The sequence below is a fragment of the Rhinopithecus roxellana genome, chromosome 14 (assembly GCF_007565055.1).
Source record: "Rhinopithecus roxellana isolate Shanxi Qingling chromosome 14, ASM756505v1, whole genome shotgun sequence".
Classification (NCBI taxonomy): Eukaryota; Metazoa; Chordata; class Mammalia; order Primates; family Cercopithecidae; genus Rhinopithecus; species Rhinopithecus roxellana.
Genome location: NC_044562.1, coordinates 39,382,234 through 39,398,409, shown reverse-complemented (window position 1 = coordinate 39,398,409; position 16,176 = coordinate 39,382,234).

Below are 16,176 nucleotides of genomic sequence, written 5' to 3'. Positions count from 1 at the left end.
TGTATACATGTAACAAAATATTCTGTATTCTATAAATGTGTGCAATTATCAAGCATCAACTACATTTTATTTTATTGTATTTTTCCATAACTTATCGGGGTACAGTTAGTATTTGGTTACATTATTTAGTGGAGATTTGTGATAACCTGCACTCATCACTTGAGCAGTATACACTCTACCATATTTGTTGTCTTTTATCCCTCACCCTCTTCCCAACCTTCCCCCTCAGTCCTCCAAGTCCATTGTATCATTCTTATGCATTTGCATCCTCACAGCTTAGCTCGCACATATCATTGAGAACATACGATGTTCTGTTTTCCATTCCTGAGTTACTTCACTTAGAATAATGGTCTCTAATCTCATCCAGGTAATTGCAAATGCTGTTAAAACATTCCTTTTTATAGCTGAGTAGTATTCCATCATACATATATGCCAGAGTTTCTTTATCCTCTTGTTGATTGATGGGCATTTTGGTTGGTTCCATGATTTTGCTATTGTGAACTGAGCTGCCATAAACACCTGTGTGCAAGTATCTTTTTCAAATGATGACTTCTTTTCCTCTGTGTAAATACACAGTAGTGGGATTGCTGGATTAAACTTTTAGTTCTTTAAGGAATCTCCACACTGTTTTCCATAGCAGCTGTACTAGTTTACATTCCCACCAGCAGTGTAGAAGTGTTCTCTGATTGCTGCATTCATGCCAACATCTACTTTTTTTGGTTCTCCGATTATGACTATTCTTACAGGAGTAAGTTGGTAACACATTTTTGACTTGCATTTCCGTGATCATTAGTGATGTTGAGCATTTTTTCAAATGTTTCTTGGCCATTTGTACCTCTTATTTTGAGAATTGTCTATTCATGTCCTTACCTCACTTTTTAATGGGATTGCTTGTTTTTTTCTTACTGATTCATATTAGTTTGTTGCAGATTCTGGATATTAGTCCTTTTCCATATGTATAGATTGTGAAGATTTTCTCCCACTCTGTGGATTATCTGTTTACTCTGTTGACTGTCCCTTTTGCCATGCAAAAGCTCTTTAGTTTAATTAGGCACCAGGTATTTATCTTTGTTTTTATTGCAATTGTTTTTGGGTTTTTGGTCATGAAATCCTTGCCTAAGTCAATGTCTAGAAAGGTTTTTCTGATTTTATCTTCTAGAATTTTTATAGTTTCGGTTCTTTGGTTTAAGTCCTTAATCCATCTTGAGTTGATTTTTATATAAGGTGAGAGATGAAGATCCAGTTTCATTCTTCTACATGTAGCTAGTTAATTATCCCAGCATCACTTGTTGAAAAGGTTGTCCTTTCCCCACTTTATGTTTTTGTTAAGCATCAACTAAATTTTTTTTTTTTTAGTTCCCACAAAAAAGTCACATGGGGAAACTCTTGCATTAAAGTATGACTTACGTTATTATGAATTTGAAAATTGATTTTCTAAGACAGTTCTCTTTGTCATATTGTTTGTGTATAATAGGAAGACTTTATGGATCAGGCACATTAAGGTTCGTGCTTCAAGAGTGTCTTTCTTTTTGAATAACAGTGTGTTATTGACTGATGTGTATCCTCCCCAAATTCATATGTTACAAACCTAACCATCAATGTGACTGTATTTGGAGATAAGGCCTATAAGGAGGCAAAGTTAAATGAGGTCATAGAGGTAGGGCTCTAATCTAATGGGACTGATGTCCTTATAAGAAGAGAAAGAGGCACCAGAGATACCCAGAGACAGAGGAAAGGGATCTGAGAGGAGGATGCTACCTGAGAGCCAAAGAGAGGCCTCAGGGGAAACCAATCTGCTTTGATTGTGAGCTGCCAGCCTCTAGAACTGTCAGAAATAAATTTCGATTGTTTAAGCTACCAGGTCTGTGATAGCTTACTATGGTAGCCTAAGGAGGCTAATGCAGCATGTTATCATGGTTGTTATTAAAGAATTGAGAACAGGCTGGGCGCAGTGGCTCACATCTATAATCCCAGCACTTTGGGAAGCCGAGATTGGTAGATCACCAGAGGTCAGGAGTTTGAGACCAGCCTGGCCAACATGGCGAAACCCCATCTCTACTAAAATACAAAAATTAGCCGGGCATTGTGGCAGGTGTCTGTAATCCCAGCTACTTAGGAGGCTGAGGCAGGAGAATCACTTGAACCCATCAGGGGGAGGTTGCAGTGAGCCAAGATCACGCCATTACACTCCAGCCTGGGGAACAATAGATAAACTCTTGTCAAAAAAAAAAAAAAAAAAAAAAAAAGAAGAAGAATTGAGAACAGTGTTTGAATGTATAAAAGAGAAAATGTTCTCTTACTTTTGCACAATTTTATATAGATTTCAAAAATATGTTATCTTGTCCTAGAAAGATCATAAAGTGAGAAAAGTTATTTACACTGTTCAGACTATTTTTTGTAACCATTGGAATAAGATTGTTTCTGTCCTGAGTCCAGAAAACTTTTCACACACGAATTCCAATTTTCCATCATATCTTTGAATCCCTGCTCTAAAAGTAATCTAGTGATGCTTTCCAATAGTAGAAAGAATGGCTCTTTCTCACGTTTTGAAGTACCGTGTTTTAATGAATCCCACATTTGACACATTTATCTCTATTCATCAGCAATAAAACAGTGAACAGCCTAAATTTAGCTCTTGCCATCACAGTATGTATAATATTTCAGAAATCAATTTGCTATTAAAGGTGTTAGCAACTAATTCCATGGAAGCAAATGAAAAAATGTGCTGTTTTGGTCATTGTTCCAAGAGGACTTTGTTCAAATTCTGCTTCATTTTTCTGAAACCATTTTAAAGATTGATTTATTTTTTTTTTTTTGCTTGGGGAAATAATAAAGCTAGAAATAAATTGTGACTATTAACTATGGTTATCAGTAAAAATAATATTCATATATACAACAATCACACAGTATAAGTGAGAAACTTATGTATTTATAAACCAATAATATTTTGGTTCATCTATTATTGCAGCAAAATCTGGCTGGTCATCACTATTATACCATGTTATAATATACTGATATTAACCAAGAATCCCATGTTCTAAACTCTACATGATAAGGGTGTCTTTTTAGAAGTCTGTTCTTTCTTCTCTATATCCTGAAAATTCCATCCACTCATAATATTATTTCTTTATAATATTGGAATTAACTAGTAATTTTGGAAGGAATGTTAGAGCATGCAGCAGCCTAGAATCATACTGGTCATAAGACATTCAAATACTTTCCAATTTTAGAAGCTTATCTTAGAATTTGGAAGCTCATCATGATAGAAGATATGGATCATCTCTTATGAAGTATCTTCATCTTTATTATAAACACATAAATGCTATTTTAATTCTGAGATCTCACTAAGTTTGGACTTCAGACATTGTATTGTCTTTTAGTTTTTCAAATACACTGCCTTCAGCTTTAAGTGCCATATATGGTTATATAGTGAATTTTACAGATTCTTCTATATACCTTCACCTCCCATCAATGTTTTTGCCAATTATTTCTAAAATTTCACTTTATTTTTTTTCACAAAAAATTGGCAGATACCAAGTAATGTATAGCATTGATTTTATCTTATGTATAATGACCTTCAGGTTCTCTTCCAAAGCTTCTGGAATCTAAAATCCTACATACCTCCCTTGGGCACTGCCTCCCTACTCTGTCACTTTCACCTGAATGTAGGTGAGACATTGCTATGATCAATAAGCACAGCCACACTACACTCTCTTCAATTAGGTCAATCCTCTGAACACTGAGAAACTATTATATCAACAAGTCTTAAATTAAACATTGTAAAAAAAAAGCTAGCACATATTGAGAGTGTGATACATACCTGACATTTAGCTAAGCCTTATAATATATTATTTTACTTCATACTCAACAAGAAATGCATTAGGTACTATTAATGTGCCATGTTGTATATAGAAAAATATGGCCCCCAAAGAGTAAATAGCATGCCCAAAGTCATGTAAAACAGAATTGGGAGAGGCAAGCTTAAATTTGCTTGCTTCTGAGTTTGTAACGTGCACCCTTACTTATTTTTTTTGTTTTGTTTTGTTTTTTCTTTTTTTTTTTTTGACTTTTTAAAAATTAATTAATTTATTTTTTTAAATTATACTTTAAGTTCTAGGGTACATGTGCATAACGTGCAGGTTTGTTACATATGTATACTTGTGCCATGTTGGTGTGCTGCACCCATCAACTCATCAGCACCCATCAATTCATTATTTATATCATGTATAACTCCCCAATGCAATCCCTCCCTCCTCCCCCCTCCCCATGATAGGCCCCAGTGTGTGATGTTCCCTTTCCTGAGTCCAAGTGATCTCATTGTTCAGTTCCCACCTATGAGTGAGAACATGCGGTGTTTGGTTTTCTGTTCTTGTGATAGTTTGCTAAGAATGATGGTTTCCAGCTGCATCCATGTCCCTACAAAGGACGCAAACTCATCCTTTTTTATGGCTGCATAGTATTCCATGGTGTATATGGGCCACATTTTCTTAATCCAGTCTGTCACAGATGGACATTCGGGTTGATTCCAAGTCTTTGCTATTGTGAATAGTGCCGCAATAAACATACGTGTGCATGTGTCTTTGTAGTAGAATAATTTATAATCCTTTGGGTATATACCCAGTAGTGGGATGGCTGGGTCATATGGTACATCTAGTTCTAGATCCTTGAGGAATTGTCATACTGTTTTCCATAATGGTTGAACTAGTTTACAATCCCACCAACAGTGTAAAAGTGTTCCTATTTCTCCACATCCTCTCCAACACCTGTTGTTTCCTGACTTTTTAATGATTGCCATTCTAACTGGTGTGAGATGGTATCTCATGAAACTGAATAGCCTATTAGGAAAGAATGTTAACATAGGGTCAGTACTATGAGAGAGAGGCAGGCTATATTAATAAGTAAGTAGCCTGCCTCTCTCTCATAGTACTGACCCTATGTTAACATTCTTTCCTAATAGGCTATTCAGTTTCATTTCTTAATTGAGTCTTGGCTAGGTACTCAACTGATCTGTTAGACATCCTCAGATACATCTGAATTCCAGTGGTTAACAGAGTGTAAGCTCAAAAAAATTAAATTACTACTAAAAATTTGTGCAGAATTTAGAGATGCCCTAAAGTAATTGGAAATATTCCACATGTCACCAAACTGGGGCACAGAGTTGATTGAAGAATATTTTAATAGGGCTAAATTTTTTCAGTGAATTTTGGTGATAAATAATTTAAGCACACTGGATTTAGCAGCTTAAAATGTTATTTTTTTTCCCCTAGGATTTTAGATATTCTAGAAACTCCATGTAAGCACACACAATTAAAAACAAAATATATTTCACCCTCGATAACTTGACATAATGAAGAGTTACAAACTATTTCATTTCTTTCAGATCTGGATTTTAAATATTTACCATCAAATTATTAAAACCCATCAAACACACACACACACACACACACACACACACACACACACCCCTATATATCTCCCAAAATACATATAAACAAAAATGTAAAAATAACCTATAATAACACAGTGTAGAAATTTCAGTTAATTTACCTGTATTAACATTTATATTATTTAGATGATGGAGCTGAACCTAACCACAGTATTTTGTGGAATGATTTTAAATACATTTTATTGTATTCCAGAAGCCTCTACATGCCACTTCCTCATCATGACCTTCTTCATCCTTCCAGGAGCAATTTACTAACGCAACATTTATGGCCTTTACTTCTCTATTATTGTTAATCATTTTATTAGTATCTAAACAAAATTTGGAGTTTGTTTAAATGTAATCAAATTGCATAAGTTGTGTTGTTTCTGATCTCTCTCTCTCTCTCTCTCTCTCTCTCTCTCAATATTATATCTGTAAGATTCTTCCATGTGTGTACTTATTTATGCAATACTTTTATTTCCATGACTGTAATTACAGCTTTCCATATCAGTATACCATTATTTGCTTATTCCTTCTATGGATATTAGAAGGGTTATTTCCAGCCTTGGGTTATTTAGGCTGGAAATAGGGTTTAGGGTTATTTCTAGCCTTGATATATGAGAAACAATGCTATTGTTATCTCTTGCATGTTTATGGATACTCAAAAAATTTCATTCTTGTGGTATATATTCTCAAGCATGGAATTGTAAACCAATAGGATCTGCTTATCTTCTGCTTTACTAAATACTACCTAACATTTTCAGATTTTACATTATTTATTGGCATTATATAAGAGTTTTCATTGTTCCACATTTATCCATCATTTGTTCAGATTGCATAATTTCTGCAAAGCTCTTGGGTATATGATGGTATCTCATTGTGATTTAAATTTGCATCTACCTGATTCCTAACAAGATTGAGAACATTTTCATCTTTCTTAGACATTTGGGCTTTCTTTCTTATAAAGCAGCTTTTTAGATTCTTTAACAATATCTTCATTTGTCTTTGCTTATTGATTAATTAGTATAATCTGAATATAAAGTGTTTTCCTGTTGTATGAATTGCAAATATATTTTTCACGGTGTGATTTGCCTTTTTACTTCGCCTGGTCTCATTATAAAAGGCAACTAGGAATTCCAATGCAAGATGTTAAGGTTCTTCTTGGAAAAAGAAAGAAAGAAGGAAGGAAGGAAGGAAGGAAGGAAGGAAGGAAGGAAGGAAGGAAGGAAGGAAGGAAGGAAGGAAGGAAGGAAGGAAGGAAGGAAAGAAAGAAATCTTATACAAAAGCATAAAAAATAGATAAAAGTATTAAAAGCAAAAACTCCATAAAATAAGAACATATGTCCATATAACATTCTAAAAAAATATAAGCCACAAGCAGGGAGAAGATATTATAAAACATATGCCTGTTATATAGCTAATAAAATAAATATATATAGTTAGTTTATATACATATATATGTGTTTTGTGTGTGTGTGTGTGTGTGAACATAATTTTACAAATCAATGAGGAAAAAAAAAAAAACTAAAAGATTGACTGGAGACACTACCAGGAATGTAAATGGAAGATGAGACACAAATAATTTATAAATACGAAATTAAAACTTTAACCACAAACACAATAAGAAAAACAAAAGAGCACAGTGTCACTGGCATTTTTTTCCTTCCTGTTAGCCTTTTATTTTAATATTCAATTGTGTAAATGTAAGATGAACCATATAAAAGCGTCAGAGATAAATGAATGAATGAATCAATCAGTTAAAAATATAAAATACATATAAAAATAAGTTAAAAGTGTGTAAAATATCATAACATAGGCCTTTTCACTTTGGATTTCTCCATAAAAATACCAGAGACGGGGGGTTGAAACTTTCCCAAATTATAACAAAAATTAGGAAATCAATATTCATCCAAAAGAAATAAACAAATTATTGGTATACTCAGTATTATAACACAGACATCCATAGAGTGAAATAGCAGTTCCAAGTTGATGTATTATTGCTCAGTGGATTCTGAAAATAATACAACTCGGGCAGTTTCAGCAACACTCTATAGATGCTCAATAAAGTAGTATTAGCAATGAGCTGACTGCTGACTCAATTGTGACAGCATGTAAGGAAAACCATGAAATTTCAAAAATTACTTGGACGATGTTTCACAGAGAGTTTCAGTATCACTCAGTGGACACCAAAGCCAGAAAAACTAGGAGCCTTATTCTATCTTATTCCCAAGCTGGTAAAGCTTAGTGTACCAGCACTGACGCTTTTGATATCCTATCAAGGACTACTGAGAGAAAATGATCCATTTTCACTGCAGACCAATCACTACTAGTAAGAACCAGGAATGCATTCTCATCACATTCTCATCAGATTTAATGATCTGATCATCAAAACTGTGTCATACAGATCAACTCCCACATAGGCTGTGCCAATCTTCATAGTATAAGTCAAACAAAAAGGGAAAAATGGTAACACTACTATATTTTGATACTGGTATTAAGGTATCTCTGTATAGGATACAGATAGTGAAAAATGCATTATGCATAATCTGATCATGAGAAAATAATGATATGCTTGCATTTTGGTTGAACTCTCTAGTATATTTGAGTGCCATTAACGTCATGAAAGTATATCAATTAAGAAGCATTCAGGGAGAATATGTAGAGACATCATAAATAATAAATTTAAACCCCCTGGAAAAATTAATCAAGATCTTGAGGAACCAGGCAATGGAATGTAGACTGTGACAAGTGAATCTAACTGTATTACAAACATATGGCCCAAGTACACTGAAAGATGTGGGGAAAAGGGTGATGATGTATATGAAATTGGAAAAATTGTGTTTTGACTAGATGATGTAAAACTAAAAACATACAACCAAAACCTGTATTTAAATAGTATTTTATTCTCACAGGGTATGGGTTAGCAGTTCTTAAACTATATGTATACTAACATTGGACAAGTACATAAATAGTAGATAATGGGAATGATGCTTATACTGTCAGAAAAAGAAGTGAAAATACAGAAGTTGGGGTGGGGGTCTGCTAGAATGATGAATGTGGTACTAAAGGTAGTACGAACTCATGTTTATTTTCGTATTCACTAAAGGTAGTACGAACTCATGTTTATTTTCGTATTCATACATATTCATACAGATTTATGTAAAATAATTACAGTATGTATATACCTTGGTTAGTAATCTACATATATTTCCTAGTTATGTCTTCTCAGATGGTCTAGAAACAGTGACTCCCCAACGGCAATTAGCATACGAATGCTCAGATCTTAGTGTAGAAATACCATTCTCCAATAAAAGGAGCCAAGGCTCCTTGGAGAAATGGATGATTCTAGGCATTGGGCAAGAAAACAGAAGCTAAACCTGGCCTTTTTTAGGGCCAGAAAATAAAGACATGTTCACACACACACACACACACACATACACACACACAGAAAATTGTGAGAGAAATTCAAAAGGACACAGGAGATAATCTGGAAAAGTTCTAAATGGGCAAAGGTAAAACAAACCGTTCAAGCAACAAATAAATAACGATAATACTGGATTATAACTCAAGAAATTAAATATCTATTGATCCATACTCATACAAATTAAAAAGTGAACAAAAATTAATTTGAGAAGGGGCAAATCTATCTTATAGAACAATTCTAAATGATTGATTGATTGATTGATTGATGATAGATAGATAGGCCCCACCCCAGAAAGCAGAGCTTACTTCTTCCTCCTTGAATTAGTGGTGGACTTAGTGATTCAGTTCCAAAAAATAGTATATGAAAAATAAAAAAATAGTAACTTTACAGTTAAGAAACTTGGCAGATAGCAGCTTAACCAGTTGTCAAGATTAATATTACCAGTGATTCGTCATATTGATTTAATATGCCCCATGATATGATGCAATGAAAATGGTACTTCATCTCCTTGGTATTCTTTCCCCAAATCCAATAACCTCAGACTAACCATGATAAAACATCAGACAAACCACCCCAATTTAAAGACATTCTGCTAAGTACCTGACCAGTACTTGTCAAAGCTGTCAAGGTTATCAAAAACAAGAAAAACCTGATAAACTGTCACAGACAAGAGAAGATGAAGAAGATATGAGGACAAAATGCAATGTGGTAGCCTGGACTGGATACTAAACAGAAAATAAACATTAGCAGAAAAACCAATAGAATAGGAATAGAGCCTGTAATTACTAGTATTATACCAATATTAATTGCTTAGTTTTGACAAATAGACTGTAGTTATATTGTTAAAATTAGGGAAAGTTGAGTAGATGATATACAGGGATTCTACTATGTTTTCAAGTGTTCCATAAATCTAAAATTATCTCATAAGTTAAAGCTTATTTACAAATTGTTTTTAAAATAACTAATATCATTAAACAGTAAAAAAATAAGTGCTAAGATCATAACTGAAGCCACCATGCACCAAAAACTGTGTGTGTTGTTAGAACATGTGTGCTAATACGTGGAAGACAAAGTTTTGGAGTCTGGATTAGTGTGTGGCTCAGAGGAGATGTAAACGATATTAAATTCTCTAGGACCACACAATACTACATGATCACAAGGCATCTTATCCTCAGTGCCCATATCTGATAACTTTAAATCATTTTTGAACCCATGCCACAGTTAAGAAGGAAAAAAAAAACATCTTCCATGTTACTGGAGTTTTGGACAAGACAGAGAAGGATTAAAGAATTAAATCTTCCGTAATGAATTCAGCTGAGACAAAGTATAGCAGGGATTACATAGACTTCAATAGTATCAAAGAAGTTCAAAGTTCTCATGGCCCCACAGAGACATCCTCAGGTCTCATCTTAAGTAAAGTTAATCATAAAGGAAAAGTCAATGAAGAGTAAGCCATGAGTTGGTGCCCCAGTAGAGACCTTTTTATTGTTTGCCTTGACTATGGATCAGCAATTCCAGGATAGAATTGTATCACTAAAGGATTCTAAAATGGGAATTGTCCTAAGGACTCTCCAGAACATAGAACCCATGGGAAAGAAAATAAGAATCATGGGGATGACTTAAGGACCCACAATTTTGCTACCAGTTTGAGTGAAATGAGCATAAGCCAGTCAAATAGAACCATGTGGTTCTCAGAAACATCTTGCAGTCATTCAAGGCATACTAGCAAGATGACCACAGGAACATCTGAGCCATGACACCAAAGATATCAAACACAAAGTAATTATTGTCCTTTAAAAATATGGGTGTGCTCCAGAAGCAAAGTCCAACATTCTGTGAAGCAGAAACACCCACAATATTTACTGGTTGCAAGAGGCTCTCTCTCTCTTGCAATATATAACAGCAAGAAAAAACTGTCTCTAGTGTTTTACACTGAGAGCCACTTTGGAGGACACCTAAAAATACCACAGTCATGAGCCATATAGGGCCTTTTAATATATAAGGGTATGCATTAGATACATAAGTGACAATAGCACTCTGTTTCCTTAGGAAACTTTGGGACAACAAATCCAAGACAGCCACATGAGGACAGGTGCAGAGAAAGGGGCTGGTCATAGCAATACTAACTCCTCATGGTATTTTCCATCTCAGGGAAGCTCCAGAAATGAGAGCAGGTAAAAACAAAATGACTGTTCTGTAAGTTTTGGCTAAAAGGACTAGGTAATTACATCCCTAGATAGATGCAGTCTGTCACAGAGCTGAAGAATCCAATGGTGGAAAACATTTCAGAGAACTAAGAGGTTTGGGGAATGTCATCTAGGTTAATAATTTGTAAGGTCTCAATTATTAGTGTATTTCCAGAGACTCAAAGATAGATGCCAGTTCTTGGGCTCTGCAGAATCTAAAGCTGAATTTTTAAGAATCAGGATGAATCCTGCCTTGAGGCTAATAATTGAGGGAGCCACTAACGGAGTGAAAAAATATCTGGGTTGACGTAGCTCCCTATAGGCCAAGCTGTGAAATCCACACAGTGATGACCCTGATGTGTCCACAGTGATATCACGCAAATACCCAGGCAGTGTGAAGACTCTGGAAGACAGTCTGTAGGCTGAGTCCAGAAGAATCAGAGAGCACCAGTAAATGATTGTTCATTGTTCCATCTTCTGGGATTAACACGCCTGAGGGTAAAGATACTTCCAAGTAACTACAAAAAAATTTCTGAAGGGAAAAATGACTTGGGATTTGGGCTTTGTTTTAATGAAAAAGAGACAAACTAGGGCATATTTGGCATAGCACATAGTGGAGTACCTACCAGTATCTCATGAGACACAAACTGACAAACTACTTAAATAATTTTCATAACCTTGCTTTAAAAATGTGTTTCTTCAGTATTTGTAAATGATGGATTAATTACAAATGGCAGACTGCCTATCCCAAATCTATTATTTCTCCATTTTTGTTTTTAAACCTCTGATGTTCTCCAAATATTGAGCAGAGATGACTTTGTTTCAGAAAATATGAACCTGGTCCTCTGACTAAGTTTAAGAGGAAGCACCCTGGAAGTTGAATCTTTTCAAGACAGCTTGCTAAAAGGTAAGAGAGTTTCAGAGAAAGTTTTTTTTCTTTTTCTGCTTGATGAAACCATGCAGTTTCCTACATTTGAATTCAAAGTTCAAATGTTCAACACAATGTTTGGAGCATCCCCTTTTAAACGTGAGGAATATGGCAAGAAAATTCATGAGATGTCAACCACGTTCCTGAAGTAGAACCACTGAATCAATTTGACACAACAGCAAATGCTAGCTTCCAAACTTTGTTAATTACGAAAATAAACCCTTGTTTATTTAAGCTTCTTTTTATTAAGTATTGCAGAGGAAAACATCTTAGGTAGGTGATAGATAGATGGATGGATGTAATGAACAAAGCTGTCAAAACAATTTTTAAAAGACATTTCTAATGTAAACTGAGTTTCCCAATTCTAATTAGCCCATGGACACATATGGGATTTCATTTAATTCATGATTAATAATTTTATGGTATTTAATTTTCAAGTGCATTGGGATAAAACTCACCCCTCACATGTACACACAGACATCTGAGTGTATCAAGAGCATGTTATTAAGTAATCATAGAATATAATAAATCCATTCTGAATCCCTCTGAGCAAAATTGCAATTTAACTTGGCATTTTTCTCCCACCACTGGTTAATGTTATATCTGTGGATTTAGGACGACTTACGATATTAAAACTACCAAATTCTTTATTGTATGGAAATAAAGAATTCTTTTGTAATGTCTATAATATTCTGCAGAAGACACAAAGCAGTGCTTCTATGTGATGGCTTATCATGTTTCAGTAGTAAATATATTTAGTTTTCACTTACAAAAGTTTTGCTTTCATAGGAATCCAACATAAATCCAAAGAGGTTTCTTCTGATGACCTCACGGCACAACAATAGGGTGTCTGACTCCAGACAGGTTTCTTCAGGAATCAATCCAAAAGATACACTCCAAAAATCATCCATTCATAATTACCTTCCTTTCAGCGATATATATATTGTCTTACTAGCAGTTCTTTGTGCTGGGTCACTTTTTCCTGAGGAAACCTAAAAGTATCAGTGAACTGGTTTTCATTAATATTGAGGTTTTAAGTCTAGAATCTGGAATGCTTGGATTTATTCAAAGATACATTTTGTCCATCAAATTCCAGCTTTTTTCCCCCATCTTCCTAGTCATTTCTCATCTCATAAATTATCTAACTTCTTGATTAAACTTTTTAATACACTTTTGAGACAAAATATCTTGCTGTATCTGCGTGAAGAAATAGAAGTCAGTCTCCATATTATAGCTTGAATAAAATAATGTTTTTTTCCAGACCATGTGAGCAATCTCGAAATATTAATTTCCATGTCTGACTCAACATTACCAATTTCCACAAAATCTTGCTGCCTTTCTCACTCCTAAACTAGACCAAATGCCAAATTTGGTCAACCTTTTTTCTCCAGGCTTGTGACAGATATTGCAGGTCTCCTATTCAGAATTTCCTTCCCAGATTTCTAAATCTAAAACCCAAATCCAGTCATCTCAGATTTCTCCTCATATGCCTCACTAGTAAATCTGTATAGGCTGGATAAGCAGTCACTGCATGGCTTAATTTACCTAATACTGATATTATCAAATATCTTCATATGTTTTCTTATTTGATTGCTTTTTTTTTTCATGTTTTGCTTTGCTGGCTATATTGTATAAGTACCACTTAAAATACATTTCAGAAATCGGTGATAAACAATAAATTAAGAAATAAAGATAAAATTTGTTAAAGACAGCAAACGTATTAATAGCAGAATCTGGACTAGAATACATTCTGTTCTCAATTTGGTTATCTTTCCATTGAACTATATTTTTTCTTAAACCTTCAATAGGATCCATTTTATATTTTAAAATATTATTTTTAAATATTAATTTCATAAAAGAAACACAATTATTATTGTGTAAAAACAACATTATTATGAAATAAGTATGATTATACTTTTTAGAAGTTATGTGATAATAGTAATAACTATTATTATTTTAGAGACCAAGTCTCACTGTGTTGCTCTGGCTTGAATACAGTGGCTATTCACAAGCTCAATTCCACTACTGATCAGCACAGGAGTTTTGATGTGCTCTACTCCCAACCTGGGTTGGTTCGGCTCTTCTTCAGCAGACTGGTGGTCCATCACTCTCAGGAGATCAACATATTGATGCCAAACTTAGGGTAGACATCCTATTAGCCTAGCATACTACAACCCAGAACTCTTGGTCTCAAGCGATACTCCCACCTCAACCTCTGGAGCAGCTGGGACTACAGACATGTGCCATCATGGCCAGCTGTAATAATAATTATTATTCTTTCAACGTGTCTGGAAAGGCAGAATTCTAATGTACCTGGGTATGCATTCTGTGTAGAATCCCCTCCCCTTGAGGGTTGGCAGGACCTGCGAATATGATGAGATGGTCTTTCCTGTGATTAGGTCACCTCACATGACTAAGGTGAGGGAATTTTTTAGATGTAATTAACATCGCAAATCACTTCATTTTGTGTTAATCAAAATGAGGCTTACTCTATGTGGGCCTAACTTAATCTACTGAAAGTCTTTAGAATGTGAACTAGACCCTTTTTGAAGAAAGAGATTTTCCTGCTGGCTTTGAAGTAAGTCGTGGGACTCTAGGATCAAAGAGCAGCTTCCAGTCAGCAAGGAAGTAGAGACTTCAGTCATACAAGTACAAGGAACTGAATCCTGCCAGCAACATGAATGAGCTTGGAAGATGACTCTGAGCTTCAGCCCTGCCTCCAATCACCTTGATTGCAACCTTGTGATACCCTAAGCAGGGAACCCAGGCCAGCTGTGCCTGGACTAGGGACCCATTGTAACTGTGAAATAAGTAATGTATTTGTTTGAAGTCACTTGATCTATGATGATTTGTTATGCAACGATAAAAATCTAATAGAGTATTCCTTTGAAAATATTCTACACGTATTTCACCAGGCCTTATTGTAGATTCTTTGGAGAAGTAGAGGAAAATATCACCCTTAATTTTTTTTTTAATCTTTTAGAAGTTGCTGTAATTGTCCACTGATTTCGAAATACCAACATTGCTCTCTGTGTCAAATTGACTTTATTATAAATGATTACTCTCACAGTTTGTTGGTAATTCATCTCAGATAGTGCTTTTAACCAATCTAGTCATTATTTTTTGTGTGCTACTACTCTCAAAAACTGTGAGGGTATGGAGTTTCACCTCACATATAAGCTAAGGGACTAGCCTTCCAAGGTTTTTTTTTTTTTTTTTTTTTTTTTTTGAGGCGGAGTCTCGCTCTGTCGCCCGGACTGGAGTGCAGTGGCCCGATCTCAGCTCACTGCAAGCTCCGCCTCCCGGGTTTGCGCCATTCTCCCGCCTCAGCCTCCCGAGTAGCTGGGACTACAGGCGCCCGCCACCTCGCCCGGCTAGTTTTTGTATTTTTAGTAGAGACGGGGTTTCACTGTGTTAGCCAGGATGGTCTCGATCTCCTGACCTCGTGATCCGCCCGTCTCGGCCTCCCAAAGTGCTGGGATTACAGGCTTGAGCCACCGCGCCCGGCCCCTTCCAAGGTTTTATACATTCTGGCAGAGAACAGAGACTCTTGCTTAAGAGATAATGGATTTTATTATTCATGACATGGCAAGAAGTATGAGCTTTATGTTCACCTCAGTTACCCTTGACAGTCAAAGTTCCAAAGCAGATGCAGTGTGTTCTAGGTGGATGGTGGGCACACAGTAGATGTGTGCCCTAGTTGAAGAACAATCTGATGTTAGATTAAGCTGTTAGAAAACTTGTTCAACTTCTCCTTTGGAGGCAGACATTATTTTATTATTTTTGAAGACCATAAATCTGCCTTCTGCTCCTAAGGGAGATGCTATTTCTGTCTTCCAAAGCTGTTTGCTCTACAAACATTCATAAAAAAATAGTCCTAAGCAAAAGTTAGAATAACTCTGTTCAAAAGAGGTGCAGAAACATGATAGGACATGGAGAATTATTTCCCATCAGCTACTAAGTTCTGTATTTGAAATTTTAAATTAATTTTTTATTTTACTGTGAAATTAAAATCCTTAGTTCATTTAGGAGAGCAATTGTATCTTTTGCATGTATTCTTCTGCTTCTTTGAAATGCAACCCAATGATAGTAAAGCAATAAATTCATAAACTAATGTGACTATTTATATTTTAGGGGAGAATCTTTCTCTTCTTTCAATATTCCCGCCTTGGCTCAAGAAGGGTAGGATACTGTTTCCTTCTCTATTGCTTCC